Source organism: Mus caroli, unplaced genomic scaffold (genome assembly GCF_978045245.1).
Source record: "Mus caroli unplaced genomic scaffold, Mus_caroli_1 scaffold_1, whole genome shotgun sequence".
In the NCBI taxonomy this organism is placed as follows: Eukaryota; Metazoa; Chordata; class Mammalia; order Rodentia; family Muridae; genus Mus; species Mus caroli.
The window spans coordinates 22,639,856-22,657,704 of NW_028227256.1; the positions used below are offsets into that span (position 1 = coordinate 22,639,856).

General features: G+C 36.8%; 1 protein-coding gene across 2 annotated transcripts in view; it reads right to left on the reverse strand.

Moving 5' to 3' along the window:
* The window catches only part of Adgrb3 (adhesion G protein-coupled receptor B3), a 737,533-nt gene that overhangs the window by 498,302 nt on the left and 221,382 nt on the right, over positions 1–17,849 (reverse strand). The window lies entirely within an intron of this gene.

Sequence of the window (17,849 nt, forward strand, 5' to 3'; positions counted from 1 at the left end):
AAGTGTACATTAGTCAGACACACACAAAAAGTACTGAAAACCCAAGACACAGGCCACAGAACACAAAATGCTCAACAAGCTGAAGTGTCCATGTGAGGATGCTTCAGTCCAATTTGGGAGAATGAAGAAAGCAATCACAAGCGGGGAGGGAGGGGAGGACATGGAAGGGAAAGTGGACCAGGTGAGGGGACAGTGGAAAGAAGGGGGGAATGTGATCTGTTATTGGATGAGGGAAAAGAACTGAAGTCCTGAGGGCAAGCAGAAAGAATGGAAACAGGCAACCTCAGGAAATAGGTTGGGGGGGGACCCCCAGAAAGCACCAGAGACCTGGGAGGTAAGAGACTACCCTGACTCAAAGGGAGGGACCTTAGATGAAATGCCCAACAGTAGGGAGAGGGAACTTATAAAGCCCACCTCCAGCAGGAAGACAGGGCATCAAGTGATGGATGGTGTTGAGATCTTGCAGTCAAAACTCTGACCCATAATTGTTCCTGCTAGAAAGAATTACAGGGATGGAAATGCAGAGGAGTCTGAGGAAAAGAAGGTCCAGCAACAGGCCCAAAGTGGGATCCAGCTCAAGGGGAGGTCCCAAGGCCTGACAATATTACTGAGGCTATGGAGTGCTCTCAAAAAGGGACCTATCATGACTCCCCCCCTGAAAGACCCAACAAGCAGCTGAAAGAGTCAGATACAGATATTTGCACCTAAAAAATGGACAGAAGTAGCTGACAATCACTTACTCTCTAAGCTTTTAAAGCATGATATGTTGTAGAATACTATGTTCAAAACACTTGTACCTTAATATATGAATTTATATCTATTTGTTTATTTGTTAAAATTATAAAGTGTTACTACAGGTAATGACAAAGGTGGGATTTTCTTATTTTTCCAATTATTTTTCTTTCACTAAGCATTATCCAACATGGATCCTAGACCTCAAACTGGTAATGTGCAGCACAATAGCCAATGTTGGGCAGTGGCATTCCTAAGCAACTCCTTCCAGTCATGCAAGCATAAGAGGGCAGAATCAATGGTTTGTTTCCTCTGTTCCTTCTTGCTATGTTTTCATGTTTGCTATGATATGCATTCTTGACTTACTATATTTTCAAGATGAGGTGGCTTTGTAAATACACTAAACCAGCAGAAATTAAGAGAACAAAATATGTTGAACTATGTATATAATGTATAATGACCCACTTACAAGAACTAATATACATACCACATAAAACTTATTTTAAAAAGAAAAACATTTATTTAATTGAATGTCTATGCGTATGAGTGTTTTACCCATATGTTTAGGTACACCATGTGTGTGCAGTGCCTGTTGATGGAATAAGAGGATGTTGAACACCCTGGAACTGGGATTACAGTTTGGAATCACTCTGTCAGTGCTGGGAACCAAAACCAGAGATGTAAAAGCTCTTATAACCACCGAGCCATTTCTGTAGCCCCAAATTAAACCTTTCAAACGTCTTTACCCTAAGTATTCTCAAGCATCCCTTCTATTCTGAGAGTGATAATGTTGATTATACTTATTCTGCTGTACTACTGGGCATAGAAACCTAGTCTTCCCAGTAACTGATTTCTCTCTTGGCTACTATTCTGTACTATGATCAGTGTTTTTTTTAAATGGTGCCAGAAATAAGTTTTTGTACAAAGCAAGGACTTAAGACTTTCCTTATAACATAGTGGAGGTTGAGTGTCAACTTGACTCTCACAAGGTGAGCTCAATAGGTAGAATATGCCTAGGTGTCATTGAAGAATTCTCCCCAAAGATATCATTGAATTAAGCAGACTGAAGGAAGATCTCCCCTGCAAGAGATGGTAAAGAGTTGTCCTGGCCAGTGGAGGGGCTTTTGTTCATCTGGAATAAACAGAGAAAAGGGACCTGTTTTTAAAGGTCTCTTTAAAACTGGGACACTCATCTTCTGGATATCGGACCTCCAGGTTCTCTGGCTTTGAACAATCTGAGTGTGACCAGAGAATTGTCCCCAACAATTAACCCTTGGAATTCATAAAGCTGCACAGACCCTGCTGCTCTGCTTTTTCACATTGAAGATATGATATTGGGATATTTTTCTTCCTCTGTTTTGTTTTAATCAAAATCTCAGTCTTTGGTTTTACCAATGAAAACCTGAGTCAGATGCTGGGATGAAAGCCTACCAGCTCAGGGAGGCAGAGAAAGCACCCAGCTGACCTTCTTCTCCAGCCCACACCCCAGCAGCAATGTCCCTCTCTTAAGCAGGCTCAAAATACCTCCTTCAAACTGAATGTTCTCCCTTCTACTTCCTGGGCTTCTGTATATGTATCCTCCTGGTTTCTCTCTTTGTCTCCCTTTATTTTTTCTTTATAATTTTATGTTTGCTTTCTGCCTGCTGTTTGTTCCACTTCTTGACCTATGGTTGACTTCAATCCTGTTTACACTGTTCAACCAGGAAGGTCTGGGATTAAAGGTGTGCACTAAGACTGAGCCACACTAACTCAAAACAGGTTTTTCCATTAAGTAACACAATCTCTGGGGGTTCATATTGGGACAAAATATCCTGCAGCACCTTCCCACAAGATCCCCTTCATTCTTCAATGTCCCATGGCATATTTTTCTCTGGAGAATATTGACCAATGCTGGTATTTCTATGCATATTTTTGGATTAGAAGAGCACAATTAGAAGTGTTACTAAATAATGAAATCATATTCATCTCTGTTATTTTCTGTAGTCCTTTGCCAAAGTCTAAACACATTCATAACACTACTTATTCATCAAATTAGAACCATTGCTTGGCTTTCTGCCAAGCACCTTACCCTGTTGATATGGGTTAAAGATTAAATTCTAACTCTGATTTCACAGTTCCTATGGGAGATGCATATTGTGGCTGTTGGTGTGTGTGGCATGGGTACAAAGGGATATATTGATTTTCAGCTATTGGGACATTTGTTTGTTTGTTTGTATATTTATAATCTCCAATTTCACAAATTATATATTCAAAATTATTTTCTGTAGCCAGAAGGATGTAAACGGTATTAGGGTGTATTGAGATGTGTCCCTATCAGAGAGTCATTTTTATCTTTTTTGGTTAGATCATCCAGTGATAATTTTGATAATTTAGCCTTAAATTCCAAGTGCAACATCAACTGTTTAATGCCTATCTGTATTTCATTTTCTTTACTCTCTTTCTCCCTTAGACTTATAAAGGAAAACACAGGATTATGTGATGGAAATATAGGTACTTATATGTGGACACCTGTAGTACTTTGCTTTTAATAGTAGAACAAGTATTGAGAAAACTACAGGCAATGAAAAAAAAAAAAGAGTAGACTCAGGTAAATAAAACTGTTCTCATAATTTATTTCTGGAAGTATTATTTCAAGATTGACATTTTTGAAAAAATAATTATGTTAATTATCCTTTTAAAAATATAATTGACAATGTTATCCTGAGGGGAGAGAGAGGGAGAGAGAGAGGGAGAGAGAGAGAGAGAGAGAGAGAGAGAGAGAGAGGGAGAGGGAGAGGGAGAGGGAGAGGGAGAGGGAGAGAGAGAGAGAGAGAGAGAGAGAGAGAGAGAGATTAAAAAAAACATTTGCACACCATCTTGACAATTTCTGAGCATGGTCTCAAGGTCATTCGGATTTTTAATGTGGTCTTCATTATAGAATTATGAAATTCTTTAGTTCTTTGTAGTGTGGTTTTCAATCTCTATACAACCATCAGATGTTGGTTCCAAAGCTGATTTTAGCTCTGTTTCCAAGAATTCCTGTACATGAACCTTGACCTTTTATTCCTCTTTTAAACACATACACATAACAGAGAGAGAGAGAGAGAGAGAGAGAGAGGGGTTTTCTTAAACCTACATTTTAAATTTCTCTAATGAGGCTGCTATAAAAAAATACCTGTTGGTTTCTTTGTCATTTGTCCTCTGCTTTATATCTTTATACATTTATTAATTAATATTTCTTTAATTTTACTTTTATGACCTCTCTGTGTATGGGCTTTGAACATATTTATAGTATCAGACATGAATTCCCTTATATTTTAAATAATAAATCAGATACTTTATTTAAAATTATTATCTGAAGTTGATTTTTCTTTTCTTGATAGCTAGTAGAGTACAGGCTTGTTAAGTATTTAAGACTACACAGATGTGTGAGGTCAGTTGCTGTGGCTTACTCCTGTAATCACAGCATTGGATGATGGAGTCAGAGTATTATTGTGAGTAAAGGTTCCCTTGAGCAAAATAGCAAAACCTTATCTAAAAGAGAAAAAAAAACCCAATGGCAAATAGACAATAATTTAAGAGAAAAAATGACATGTTGTAAATCCCCACCCACAAGAGAGATCAAAGGCATTTGCATTTTATTGATATGTGATATGTCTTGATAATTTGTGATTTATTAAATTATCTACAGAATGTTTACTTATCTTGAAAAGCTCCTCTGAATAGTTGGCATAAATGCAATCCAGCAGTATTTATCAATGTCAAGTTTTATTAATCACACAATTTTCATATGCCCAGGTTCAAACCTGCAGAATGTCTTTACATAAAAGATTTAGTCTCAGTCTTCATACTCAAACAATGTGCCAAAATATTCTTCTCACACAGAAAAGGCTGATCTGTGGTGTGATACCTAGAGAGCTGTTCAAGACCACTTCCTTTGCTAGTCTTTCCCAAACTTTTAAAAAAAAAATCTCTTTTTAAGCATTGAAAAGTTTTTCAAAACCCTGATTGCTAAATATGCACTTACTAAATGTATAAAAATAAGATCAAGGAGATTCACAGTACAAAAGACTTCATAGTTCCAGCCAGCATGACCTCTTTGAAAGTTTTCCATTGAAAATGTAGACGTCTGTCTACACAACGCTGAGCTGGGAAAACATCAGTCTCAGCAGATCCAGCATTAGGGACAACAGGGTGAAGCACAAGAGAGATTATGTCAAAAAATTATGTCATCTGGGACAGATGGTTATTTTAGTGATTTCGAGCAAAGTACCTTCCAGAATTTTGGTCTTTGTGCTTAAATTTTATGCTTCACATCATTTATTTTTTTTCTACCAATTTTCTTTACCAATTATACATTTTGATTTTGAGGCCATCAGAGATTTAAGTTTTTTCAACAACAATGCTTTTTAATTTAAAAGATGCTGCTAGTTATTACAATATGAAAATGAAATTCTGTCTGATTATTCACACCAAACAGGGAAATGAAAAAAAATATGTTAATTCACACAGCAAGTGGATTAATAGTTATTTGAAGTAACAAATTAAGCTTGTATCTTAACTCACACAACTTGAAGTGAAATGTTTATGCCAAATTACTGGGGCACACCACATGCTCCTTAGACTCATTTGAATTTTTGAGATGAGAACAAGTTCGTGTTTTGATGGAGCTATCTAAATAATTACTTCATCTGCATTTCACAGGCCATTAATGCAATTTTTTCATACCCACCACTCCATCTGTGTATACAACATGAGTTCATAAGGCAATTATCTGCTCTCTAATATGCCCCTTTGGGCAAAGGAAGCAGATAAAGGAACCACTTGCAGCCATTTAGGAAAGCATTCTGTAATTGTCACCATTTGGGAGTCATCTGTCTTTTATCTTCTCAAGTTCTCTCTACCTATGGAGGCGTATCTTAGCAACAAATTAGAGGGAAAACTTTGTAACCAACTTGGTGAGGGAGTCTTTCTTTAGAAGAGCCATCTTGGAAATTCAACAAGTATAGCAGAAAGAAAAGTTAAGCAGAAATAGGTAGCCGAAATAACTACTCACAAAGTTAGGAGGAAGGCACACTTCACTTCATAGGAAATATTTGTTCCTACCTCGGAAACTTTATTAGACTCTCCTTCAAGAAACATCACCTGCTAAGCAACTCATAGAGCAAAGGAAGAAGACATGGATTTCAGAAAGAAAAACATTCCGTGGTCTCACATGGAAAGCCATCTACAATTTGCAAATAAGGTTTTCAGGATTAACTTTATAGTTGAATGATTTGTTTTATATGACATTATTTAAATTAAATCCTATGTTATCTCAACATATATTCTGTAGACCCACTTAAGATCTGTGATGGTTGTCCATCAGACTTCTGCAGTCCTCCATCTGGATAAGGGACAGATCATTGACAAAGGGAGACATATGCAAATGTAAACAGAGATAGGATGAGAATTTATCTTTTAAAAATTAATTGTTGATTGCTTTTGGTATTAAGACTATGCATGGACACAAATAATTAAATATTCTCAGCTCAATCCTCAGCTTGAACTTGGAAGCAATTTAACATCTATTAAACTTATAATATAGCAAAAAAAAAATCATTTCACTCAATACTTGCACAGAATTTCTTTCTTTGTGCTGTTGCTACTGGTTTCTTTGCCCCACTCACTCACTAATTTACACAGAAACTCAGACACAGACACACACACACATACACACACACACACATGCACACACACAATTCATAGCTCTATAATATGTAGAATCACAATGAACAATGAAAATCTGGTTGTCCTGGAGACAGATTTCCTATTTCCTTTGTCAGAAAAAATATAATATTATTGCTCCAAATGCTTAAAGAAAAATGTGTTTTATGTGTATAACCTCTTTTTTTTTAATTTTAAAAATGCATACCTTAAACACCATCTTATTTTAGCAAGCTTTAATGTTGTACTGTCAATTTCATCTCCAGGATAATGAAATTTATTAAAAATATCTTGTGCTTATTTAAGTAATGGAACCATTTCAACATGCCAGCTACCATATTTCACTCACACAATGACAATAAATAACTATTTTTCTGGGTGATAAAAGGATCCTATTTCCCCTGCCATTCTCAGCAATAACAGACTATTTCCCTGTTTCTGATAAACTGCCAGTCCAGAATGCATAGCTTTTATTTTCTTTTGTTTTCTACACGGTAAATGAGGGTGAGTTTTACAATCCACCATTACTAAAATTCCAGAAAATACCCTAAAGTGAAATTATACAAAACTTCACCAATTCACACAACTCTTAAAAAGAGAGGTAGTGAGACCTATTTGTGGATTAAAAAGCCTGGTTTGAGTCTGACCTCTAGGGGTCTACCTAGTGCATTGATCTCCATATGCTCATGACCGCCCCTCCCCCATCTCTCACACACACACACAGCACATAAGCTTACTAAAGTTATTGTTAAAGAAGACTGAAGAATAAATCAGACACAGGTATAACATAAATACTCAGGGCAAACTCCCTTTCTGTTAGCAGTAAACTCCAGCAGGAGGACACCGAACAAACCCTTTAGACTTGATAATTCATGAGCAACAAAGGCTAGAACACTTTCATCCCTGTTTATTCCAGCCCAAACAATATCTTTGACTTGATGCTGTTTTATCCTTTCTGGGCAGTGGGCTTTTCCAAGAAAACGTTGTTATTCTTTGTAAGTTTCTCTAACTCTTCTGTGGCTGATTTTTTTTTAAATGCCATTTAACCAACAATTTGTTGAAATCTCTGTTAAACAGCTACATTTTCTTGGATTAGTCTGTTTGCCTAGTATGTATGGAATACTCAGTCCATGCTCACTGTTTGTGTAGAGAAGGTAAGTGGCTATAGGCATGCGAAAAACAAGCTTTTATAGAGCTTCAGGACTTTGAGGGGAATAAAGAGGTAACGGTTTTGATTTGCAGCAAAATAAAAAGTTGAGGGTCAAGTTTAACAGCAGAATCTTGTTAATTTAGATGACTGGCTTAAGGATGAGCCAAGGAATAGTCCCCAATGGAGGAGTTAGAGAAATGACTGAAGGAGCTGAAGGGGTTTGCAACCCCATAGGAAGAACAATAATATCAACCAACCAGACCCTCTAGACCTCTCAGGGACTAAACTACCAACCAAGGAGTACACGTGAACCATGGCTCCGGCTACATATGTAGCAGAGGATGGCCTTGTCAGGCATCAATGGGAGGAGAGGACCTTGGTCCTGTGAAAGCTTGATTCCCCAGTGCAGGGGAATTCGAGGGCAGGGAGACAGGAATTGGTGGGTAAACGCCCTCATAGAAGCAGGGGGAGAGAGAGGGGGTTTCCTGGGCAAGGGAACTGGGATAACATTTGAAATGTAAATAAAGAAAAATCCAATAAAAAAACATTAAAAAAAACAGAGAGACAAGGGAATGAAAAAATGAATCCTATAGAAAGCATGAATAAATGGAGGGATGAGAGATGCTTCCTAGACACCTGGTGCTGGTAGGATAGAAATTATCACCAAAGCGGGAAATGGCTGGTTTTAAGTAGTAAATGTTTCACTCTTTATTTTTAGGGTTTCAACCGATGGCAGAATAGAACAGCAACTGAAGTGAGACAAGGGTACTTAAAAAAATCTCTGCAGCTGCATCTGTCACTTCAGAAGCTCTTAGCTGCACAGCGTACTTTATGTGTCACACGTGACTTCTGGGCACACTACTTGCAGCCCATACAGGACCCTTCCTGTGTCGCAGGGACACTATCAAGGCAGTACTGTTCTGGATCATCATCCATGTCTTCCTGGTCTTCTCTCTTCAGCTCTCTACCTGCTAAGCACGATTCAGCTGTAGGACCTCTATCCACTTTCTCTTCTTCAGCTTCACTATGTACATTTCAGACTAGATCTGCCCACACCCGTGCCTGCGTCACCTTCAGCGCCTCCTTCTCTTCTACAGAAGATGCAGTTTCTCTGTAAATCGTTTTACAACTTCCCAGGACTGTTATGGAAACAGTTTGATCATATAAATACTTTGTTGCTCAATGCTCCTCTATCATTTAGTAAGGATTTCGCCAATATCTGCTCACCAGCCGCAAGCCAATTTTTTTAATTTCACTCAGGCAAACAATTCAAAAACGTCATTTAATCACATATAAACTACCATTAATAAGGTTTTAGATACTTTTATTTCTATTCTTCATTAATGTAAGTCCTCCAGGAAAAGTAATTTTAAATAAGAGTTGTTACAAAACTTCCACCAACATGTCAAACAAAAACCTCACAGATATATTCATTTACAATTTTGTCATAGAACATTTGCATGTTCAATGTCACTGTTTTTCATTCCTTTTGGAGCTTATGTTCTTATTTCAGGAAAATGGCCCCATCTCTTCCACTTTCATGTTGGCTCGTATTAGTTTCTGTTTCCTGCTAAACTGTCCATTTCAATTTATGACGGTATTAGCTACTTTTATACCATAGTGACCGAACACTTGACAGAAACAATTTAAGGGACAATAGATTTATAGATCCTAGTTTCTCAGCAAAATGTGTAGGGAAGATATGAAGGGGAGGCAGCTGTGTGGGAAAGTGGAAGTGGAAAGAGGCAAGCAGTTCCTCACAGTGCAGCGCGGGAGCAGTGCTAAAGGCTAGGACCAGGAGGGGTCATTGCAGTCAGAAGCCCATCCTGAGTGACCTACTTCCTATTGCCAAGCCCTTTCTTTTGAAGCTTCCAAATCCTTCAAAATAGTGGCATAAGTAGGGGAGGGAGCATTAAACAAATGAAGCTGTGGGGGACATTTCACAGTCAAACCATAATAACACTACTGTTCATATAATTTAAAGGCAGTTACAGGTGCTATTTGCTCTATGGTGTCTTATTTTAGCTTCAAAACTACTGTCGTCTAGTGATTTCTACTGCATTTAAAAAGCTCAGCTTCCCTCTCTTCATGATTGATTTTCAGAGTTTCTATTCCCCCTGTATTATAGTATTTTACTAATATCTCATAACTCAAACTAAGACCAAAAATACTGTATATAGATTTATGGTCTTTAAAATATCTAATATGCTAATTTAATCTAATATATAAAGACACTAAATATATTAGACATTTAATTCACTCTAATGAAATATCTTCCCTTGATTTACAAAGCATCAATGTGAGTCTAAAGTCCCTGTAAAGGTGGCTCCAATATAGCTATGAAGATGTGCATTTTTAGAAAGCTTAGAGGAACTGAAGCCTTCATTCAGTTTGAAGACACTCCAATGGATTTCTTTTACCTGTGGAAATAAGCATATAATGTCCTGTTTTGTCATGGCATACGTATTTGCTAAGGATAAACTGAACGTCATGTGTAAAATTCTCAAGTGACTGTACTTACCTGCAAGGAAATCTTTGCCAACACTTCATTCTCAGATTCTGTAGCCAACCTGATGCCTGAGAATGTCAACACCATGATTTGTTTTTGGACATTCACAAATGTTCTCTCGATAGGCGGTGTAAAAAATAAAGAATAAATACACGGAGATACTGATGAACTAAGCACTATGTTGATTTTTGTTTTTAAAACTTAATGAAGAAAATTCTAAATACTGAACTGCATGCAAAAGAAATTTCAAGTATTATTTGTCTAACCTTCTGAAAATAATTGGAAATTTATAATTAAAGATCACATTTAGAGTCTCAGAGCAATGTCATTAATATTTATAATCTCCATCGAAATGCAGCCACGCCTCAGTCTGGAAGGATTAGTTTTATCCACACCCTGCCATTTTGAATTATTTTCATGCTGGATTCCCTTGAATAAAATGGCATAGTGTATACATAAAACATATGTGAAGTGCTGTATTCTCTAGGTTATTTGTACTACCTAAAATACTGTAGGTCCTAGGTATGTATTTCTTACTCTTTAGGAAATAATGACAAGAAAGGACAGAAATACATGTTAAATGCAAATGCGCTTTCTAAATCTTTTCAATTTTAAGCTGGTTGAACCCACAAATGTAGGACCTACAGATATGAAAGGTTGGGGTATATATATATATATATATATATATATATATATATATATATAGAGAGAGAGAGAGAGAGAGACAGAGAGACAGAGAGAGTTGTGAAATGGTGAGAATTATACTGTATAGTTTAGAGTTAATTATGTTAATATTATCAAGAAGCTATTGTACTGACGAAACAATGTGACTTACAAAATAACGTTTTTTTCTTTTTTTCCTTCTTTTTATTTATTTATTTTTTTATTGGGTATTTATTTCTTTTACATTTCCAATGCTATCCCAAAAGTCCCCCACACGCTCCCCCACCCACCCACTTCCACTTCTTGGCCATGGTGTTCCCTTGTACTGAAGCATATAAAGTTTGCATGACTAATGGGCCTCTCTTTACACTGATGGACGACTAGGCCATCTTCTGATACATATGCAGCTAGAGACACAAGCTCCAGGGGAGTACTGGTTAGTTCATATTGTTGTTCCACCTATAGGGTTGCAGACCCCTTCAGCTCCTTGGGTACTTTTTCTAGCTCCTCCATTGGGGACCCTGTGTTCCATCCAATAGATGACTATGAGCGTCCACTTCTCTACTTGCCTGGCACTGGTCTGGAATGTGCAATGGAAATACAGGCTCTGTTATTAAAGCCACTGAGGATAGAGCCTCAGGATGGGCAGTGCTTCTAGTTAGCAGGCCAGCTATGCATTTTATTGGGAAGAGCTGGCATTGATTTTCTGACTCACAGTTCATCAAACCTTCCAACTCATTAAAGAGTCACAAGCCTTTTCCTGAATTTATGAGGTGCAAGCTTCTATGTATGTAGAACCTTTCTTTTACGTGTGTGTGTATTTACATGCCAATAATTTTACAATGCCATCTTTCTTGCTTTTTGTTTTGTTTCTATTTATTTGATCTCTCTAAATCTTCTTTTCTTTCCATTCTCATATCTATCATCCCATGCTTTTATAACCTCAGGACAGGATTCTGATGGCAGATTTCTTTTCTGTAATCTTTGGCTAGGCTTTCACTATGTCTTTGCTTTGTCAAACTGATCCCACGGTTTGTCTATTCTGAAGACTACAGCACATCCCTACACCACTTATATTACAAAATCCTAATACTGTCTTACTAAAACTCTAAAACCTTTGAAAACAGCCCTTGTTCTTCCATTCTTCCTCACCCCATCTTCATAGAACAAACATTCTACCCTCTGTTTCTAAGTTCAATTGTTTCAGATTCCACGTGTAAATGAGATCACAGTGTTTGTCTTTCTGGTTCACCTAACATATAATGAACAATAGTGTTTTAAAATCAATAAGCAAGAATTTTAATATTTTTATCATACTAAAAATGATGTCTATTATTCAGTTTATGAAATATTGATGTAAGCCCCAAGAATAATACTGCCTTTGAAGGAGTCTTATATCAGATTGGGGATCCTGAAGTGACCATTCATACCAATGTTGTCAATGACCAAGCTAGTCAAGATCCTATTTCAGAAAGCAAGACAGAGGACACGAGAGGAGATACATAATTTCAAGTCTTGGGCTTCATACATACATGCTCCTCTAATTAGTGAAGCGGACACTAAAATATAAGCATCAAAAATAAATAGAAATAAGAAATTATTCAGAATGCCACTTAATGGACTTGAGAGGTAGGTTGACTATCAATAGAGCAAACCCGTCAAAGCATCACATTGTATCACAAAAATATAACAATATATAACCACATTATATTGTGATTATATAACAAACTATTAATATGATCATTATATGTGTGTGTGTTTTTATGTGCATGTGTGTATGTGCTAATTTAAAATAAAAAACAAACAAACCTACCCAACTAGATTTGAATACAGATATCCATATGCTTTGTAATCATAACATGCTTTCATCCTTTCCCCAAATTGTAATCACTTCATAATAACGTCCAATTGCCCCCTCTATAAAATTCCAACAATGTTAATATTGGTCTTGCACACATTCTTTCAGAATCTTAAATGTTTCCATGTTTAAAAGACCCTAAAGAATTGCCTCAGAGCCACAAGCTTCTTGCTAGTCAGTATGCACAATGATTAAGCAATTATCTATGACAATTATGCATGGTTTGCAGAGGATATTTCTTCTGCGTTGCCCTGCACAGTTATTGAAATCCTTTAGGGTGAGTGACCTCTTCATGTTTTTGTGTCAGTCAGGTAACAGTTTTACAGTAGTGATATTTGACTTAGGGTATGTATCCATGAATACTTTAAAAGGTTCCACTCAAGATTCTAAAATCCCACATGGATTTTTATCTAATAGGATCTCCACAAATAAATAGCTATAAGAAAAAAAGCAAATTTACAAAACACCAAAAACAAAGGAAGTCAAAAATCTCAAATTTCTAAATTTATTTTATTGTATTACAGTGTCTATCTCATCCTCTACCTGACATATATTTTTTTGGAGTTATAATAACGGCTCCAACATTGATCTGATATCATCTGGGTCTAGTGTTCCATCCTCATACTAGTTCATACTCTGGATGCCTCTGTAGTGTGTTTCAGGGCTCTTCTCTATACTCTGACCTTGGCCTGTAACATTAGACCTTGCTTAGTTTTCCACAGGGTTCATTGTGCTTGCTCTTTGGGTTTCAGTGAAACTCTTACTGTCAGTCTAAATCCATCCCATTGCTTTTTTTCACATCCACCATGATAAATGTTGATCCTCATCAATTATCAGAGATTCCATTCATTTGGGTGGTTATTTAATATCTATCAGTTCCTGGACACTGAGCCTATGAGCAAAGAAACTGTCGATCGGCTTATCTAACATAAAGGGAGACTTCACAAAATATCTGATTAATGCCATTAAATATCTCAAGGCGTATATTGAACTTTACATTTATACTGAAAGCAAAACTATGTCTTTTGTTTTGTTGTTTCTTTGTTTACAATTAGGTTGCCCATGTAAATTATGCAATTGAAAGCAGGAAGTCAAGTTGGGAGGAGTTTGGTCCCATGTGCAGTGAAAGGCAAGAAAGAAACCAAAGTATCTTATTTCAAGTTCCAGGTAAATGCTTCTCTAATCATCTTTAATATCTAACATATAATCACATAAATACTTATTGACAGAATAATAATGAAGGGAGCATGCTGAAATTCCTGTTTCAACTCAAGCATTATTAATCAAAACTTAATGTAACAAATTAGCTGCTCAGAGTTTTAAAGCCAGTTTGCTTCCATGTCTCTCTTTGTATGGTGTAGATAAAAATGTCAGAAGAACAGATGATAAAGTACCTATTCATATTTTAATTTCAGTACTTTAAGAAGAGACCTTGTCCTTCTTTTAATCATTCCCCCAAAAAACAAAACAGTAAAGATAAACATTAAACCATTGACAATTATGAAATACTTATGAAAACTAATTCCTCTTCAGTACATTTATATATGAGCTGTTTCACAGAATACTTAGATGAATCAGTCATCATAATCATTTTCTTGATATGAGACTATTATTCATTTCTGATTTAAAGATCCACTAATAAAAATGATTGCCAAAAGAACTGCATCCTAACCTAGTTGGTCTTCCTCTCAGAATTAACATTAAGGAACACTTTAGTGGAAGATTATTTCAAAAGGCCTTTTCGTCGTTGTAAAATCTGCTTAAAATAAAGCAGGGGCTGTGTATGGAGGATGCATGAGAGTATTCTGTTGCTTGAGAAACTGAGGTGGGAGAAATGGATGAACTCTTGTAAGTTCACTACCAACCTGGGAAACACAGAAAGGATCAGTTATCAAAAAGAGAAAAGGAAGAATGAAGATAAGGCAGCCACTACCAGTGCATAGTCATCCCCAAAAGTATTGTCAATAACTACCAAAGCAGAAGCTTACATGCCCCAAGGTACAGCAGTCACTAAAGAGGAAGATGATGGCTCACACGAAGGGCAGAGATAAATTTAAATTTCGAGCTATACAGGGTATGTTTACAGAATAAGGTATGATAACATAATGTGAATGAAGATTACCAATCTATTAAGATATCCAAGTTAAAAACAAAACAAATGATATCCAATCATTATGATTTCACAGGATACTGTTTAATAAAACGAGACAGAAATGCATAGCTTTTAGACAATTGTTCCACATTTATATGGAAAACCGCCAACAGGAAACGAGCAATTCAGTATCCCATGGTTTAAATGCTACCTTCAACAGTCTAATAGCTATTATTTGTATGCAAACTACATACATTACAAATATTGAATCACTAGTTCCAAAGATTATTTTATGAAATATTTGGGATTCTAAAACCCAAATGTCTTTTTCCATGCAGTAATAGAGCGATTATTTATCCATAAGTAACTATAGAAATAAGATATCCATATTATGTCCCATGTCAAAGTAAAATATTAAAGAATATTTATGAGATAAATAGGAGAGTAATATGTCTAAATCAAAGTCAAAGAACCATAAAAAACATTAAAGATTGCTAATGGACCTATATAATCAACATCTGGGAGGACACACCAGTATGGAAAGAAATTTGGGTGTTTCACGGGAGCAATGAAGATTAGATTGTTATGATCATAGACCAAAGCACACAAAATATAGATGTAACTTGTTGAAAAAACCTATTATTATAGTAATATTTAAACATACCAAATATTTTTGGCTTCATATGAAACAGATAATATGATAATTTTTTACATTAAATTGAGATAGTATCATAAAGGAAACAGCAAGGTTTACTCACTTATAGAGAGAAATGACTGAAGGCTCATTTTAAAACACAAATATCCCCTCAAACATGAGCCAAAAATGCACTGCAACAAAAAGTAAAATCTTTGAGATTTCATGATCTCCCATTCTTGGGATAGAGTCCCCGTCTCCATTAGTTTAAGATCAGAGTCTCTCACTTACATATATTACTTTAAAACAGGATTATGTGAAATGTGAATCTCGTTTAATCAAAGTATACTAAAGAAGCAGCTGTAGCTTCTTAGACTGCCTGCATCTTCCTTGGACAGTACCCAGCAATTCCTTGAACTGAACTCAGTGTACATCCACCATGGACCAACATCAGGCTCGCACGGAAAATGCAAAGTTTAAAGGCACAATGAGTCACACAGAAAATATTGGCCCAATTTCAATGTAATGTACTAGAGTACATGCTGTTGAATGCAGCTAGAGACTTCTCTGGGACAGTAAGAAAAGCCTATCTGGCTCCTCCATTGGGGGCCCTGTGATCCATCCAATAGCTAACTGTGAGCATCCACTTCTGTGTTTGCTAGGCCCCGGCATAGCCTCACAAGAGAAAGCTATAAGGAGCTAAAGGGGTCTGCAACCCTATAGGTGGAACAACAATATGAACTAACCAGTATCCCCCGGAGCACATGTCTCTAGCTGCATATGTATCAGAAGATGGCCTAGTTGGCCATCATTGGAAAGAGAGGCCCCTTGGTCTTGCAAACTTTATATGCCCCAGTACAGGGGAATGCCAGGGTCAAGAAGTGGGAGTGGGTGGGTAGGGGAGTGGGGGTGGGGGGAGGATATGGGGGACTTATGGGATAGCATTGGAACTGTAAATGAAGAAAATACCTAATAAAAGAAAGAAAGAAAGAAAGAAAGAGAGAGAGAGAGAGAGAGAGAGAGAGAGAGAGAGAGAGAGAAAGAAAGAAAGAAAGAAAGAAAGAAAGAAAGAAAGAAAGAAAGAAAGAAAGAAAGAAAGAAAGAAAGAAAGAAAGAAAGAAAGGCAGGCAAGCCTATCTGTGGGAAGACATAATAGCACAACTAGTCTTGATGAACACAAAACACAGGAACACTGACTGTGGGGTGGGTGACAAAATTGAAATCATTTTTATTAGAAGAATGGAAAGAAGTTCCAAAACTAAGGTATCAAGGGGGTGGGAATAGATCTGAAATAAGGTTGCAGGTACAGGTTTTTCTCCAATGCCTAAGTAGGTTGGCATTGGAGAAAGATCACCTACAGCATTGACAAAGGTATCTTTTCATTCACTAGATTGTTGACGGGATACTAAATATGGAATTACAACATATTCCATTAAGTATACCTCCAAAAAATCTTGTAAGAAATGGAAGTTTTAAAATTATTCCAAATTCCTTCAAGATACAATATGAAACCATATTAGCCCTTTCTTCCAAGACTTGCCCATGATGAAAATGGTCTTTCTGTTCCAATCGATCAATGATCAACTAAAACACATACAAGGTGACATTGCTCTCACTCATTTTAAATGTCTCATTTAATTCAGACAGAAGACACTGAACATTTTACACCTTATATTTCTTAGTCCTTTAATCAGAGGCAATCAGAGGCAAGATTTCTATGAGAAAGAATAAAAGACTGCTTTAGAATATGTTAAGGCAAGCGATACTGGTAGAAGGGTTCTTGAATGTCCTGTTTTGTTATAAGAGGCAATAGCATTCTTGATTTTTTCCTCCAGGCTATGCCCCATGTGTAAAGGTCCCATGGCTTATTTGAACTGCAAAATCACCATTGGAAGCTTTTATACCTGTCTCCTTTTAAAGTGAAGCCATTAAAGTGCACTGACCCAGAACTTATTTACAGGATATCATGTATTAGGAGACCCATGGTTCCCTCAGAATCACAGGTCCCCTAGCAATTGAAAGCTTCAGCGTCACAGTTTGTTGCCTTGCCTGTCTTTGGCTGCAGGAATTCCTGGGAGATGCAGATACCTAGCATTAAACATCTTATCAAGTTCTTTACAGTGTAGTTCTCTCTTCCCCAGGCAATGAATCTGCTCATCTCTAGTCAAAAGCCAGGACTTGGGCACAGCAATCCTTAGGGTAATATGCCATATCTCTATATTGAGGTACAGATTCATTTTATATGATATCAAATAACCTGACCATTTTCAGCTACAGCTACCAAAATTTTGTTTCAATTTTTTTTTCTCCTCTGCTACTTTCTGAGATGGGGAGGTCTCTCACTGAACCAGAAACACAGCTTGTGGCTTGGTAGGCTACCCAAGGAGCTCCTGATTTCTGCCAGTCTCTACTGCATTGCTGAGACTGTACACACCTAGTTTCTTACATGGGGGCTTTAACTCAGATGTCATTAATTGCACCTCTCCAGCCTCCGTTATAAAAGTTTAACAGCAGATACCATTCTAG